Source organism: Rattus norvegicus, chromosome 14 (genome assembly GCF_036323735.1).
Source record: "Rattus norvegicus strain BN/NHsdMcwi chromosome 14, GRCr8, whole genome shotgun sequence".
Classification (NCBI taxonomy): Eukaryota; Metazoa; Chordata; class Mammalia; order Rodentia; family Muridae; genus Rattus; species Rattus norvegicus.
The window spans coordinates 69,195,530-69,197,975 of record NC_086032.1 but is presented as its reverse complement, the minus strand read 5'-3'; positions in this window follow the sequence as shown (position 1 = coordinate 69,197,975).

Sequence of the window (2,446 nt, the reverse complement as noted above, 5' to 3'; positions counted from 1 at the left end):
GTGCCTCAAGCCTTATGATTTTCATTATGTATTTAAGATCATCTAACAAAGGAGAAGTTAAGATATGTAGTGCTACCTATTCAAAGTGGCATTGTTGGCAAATGCTAATTTCCACATCAGCCTCTGCTCTTGACCTATTGTCACTATAGACTATATACATGTAGAAATAAAGGCACCAAGTACACACTGTTGTCCCCTGTCAAGGAATGCTTCTTGACCAACACTTTTTATACTTCTCCTTAAATACTTGCATGAACTACCACATTCATGATGTTGTGCACTTCTTCATAGCTTGGGACACATGGTTTGGAATGACTTTATGAATGTAGGCCAGAACTCAACACATGTTTGTAGAAACAGTCTTCAGAGTAATCAAAGATTAGGGCAGTGAATCTGGAGGACACAGTCTTTGCCTTTTCTTAACTGCTGTGGTGCTATTTTCTCCATCTGATAGAATTTCTGCAAGGTGCTTGGACTTACATTTTGATCTTTTGACTGTAAGTGCATCTTTTGGCATTATTCAAAAATCATGACTTACACAGTGTGTGTGTGTGTGTGTGTGTGTGTGTGAGAGAGAGAGAGAGAGAGAGAGAGAGAGAGAGAGAGAGAGAGAGAGAGAGAATGCTTTCTTTTGAGAGCATAACTCCTATATCTGCAGTGGTTTAACTCAGGGAACCATATGCTTCCATAAATTTTATACATGGAAGGTATAAACTTCCTTTACCTGAAGACCATAGAGTTCAGTGCTAATGCTGTTCTAGAAACATCTCAATAGGAATATTCAGAATAATAATTGGCTCAAGATCTTAGTTTGTGTGGTTCAGACAAGTAAACACACTTACACACAATCACAAAGGTTCTGTTCTCCTCATCTATCCCTTTACCAGCTTTGTATACTCAAGGACTTGGGAGTAGGGGCATTAGTTATTTGAAGAATGCTGGATGGATGTGAAAGATTTTTATGCCCTGTAGAAGGAGATTGGAGTCCTTCTTGGGATTTGAAGATATAGTGGTGTTTGTTTGTTTGTTTGTTTGTTTAAGAGGCAGGGTCTGGCTCATTCTCCAGAGCTCTGGGTGGTGATCAGACAGAGTGTGGGATACAAACAGTGTGCCAAGTCTTGAAAGATTTGAAATAACACAGAAAGAATAGACTTAGCCCGTTCTAGCAGATCATAGGAGAGTGGGTCCTGAGTATCTGAACCACAAGCAGCAAGGAGTGAAAACCAGATATCCATCCTCATTTCCAGGGGATTATTCAAATTCCTTGAACATTTGTTGGACCCCTAAAAGGAAAAGGAAATATAATGGGAGCTGTGACTGTAATTGATTTTCTTGTTTCCCTGTAGAGTAGAGCCTTACGTTAAGCAGATTAGCTACAATTTAGAAAGAAGGAATGGGTTGCATGTTGCTCCTAAGAGTGTGGAGCTAACTATGCTGCTATAATAACTTCAATCTTTATACTTATTTCTTGGTGTTTTTTTGGTAGCTAGTTTCTTTTCAAATAACTATAATTTGAAAATCTAAGAAATTCATGGAAATTTTGTTTTTGTTGTGAGAGACACGGTTCAATGCCAAACAGTGATGAGCAAAGATAAAACAAACCTCCAGGTTTTCACCCCTTTATTCAAATGTGTTTCCTTTATCTGCCACATAACAATGGTGCTTCCACTCTCTGCTAGGACAGGCTAAGTCCTTTCTTTCCATGTTATTCTAGATATTTCAAGCACTGGCACCTGTTTGCATCCCACACCCTGTCTGATCACCACCCAGAGCTCAAGAGAATGGGCTAGACCCTCCCCATTATTTAAACTTTGTATAAATTAGATTTTTCACTTGTAGAAACTGCTGCAGACTAAACAGTGATCTGCAGAGTTCATATATTAAAGCCTTATTCACTAGGGTGACAATGCTTGAGGAAAGAGATAAGTAGGTAGAACTGTATATTGATACTAAAAGTGTGAGGTCCTGTTTAATATGACTGCTGTTTTTAAAAGAAGAGGAAGAGATACATGGGAAGCATGTGCACTGGGATACATGTGCATAGATCTGAGGCCAGATAAGAACACAGTGAGATATCTATTTGTAGGATAAGAAGTTTCATGAGAAACCAAACCTATAGGTTACTTGATTTGGAGCTTCCAATCCCTAGAAGAATGGGTGAGAAATATGCCTGCTTTATGAGCACTACTATGATTTCTTGTTACTTAGCATACTTCCTATACTACAATTTTAAGAGTGAAAATTTTAATTAGTGAACAAAATCATCTTTATACCATCATATTCTATAATTTTCTCTTTGTTCCAGTCTTTGTGGCACTTTGCATGAATACACATTTATATGTACCCTTACTTCAAAAGCTATTTATTTATGCAGACACCAACATGGCTGTAAGGTGTCAGTTTCTACTCAGCTTTATCTGCTGTTAAGTCTTATCTCTGGATCTTG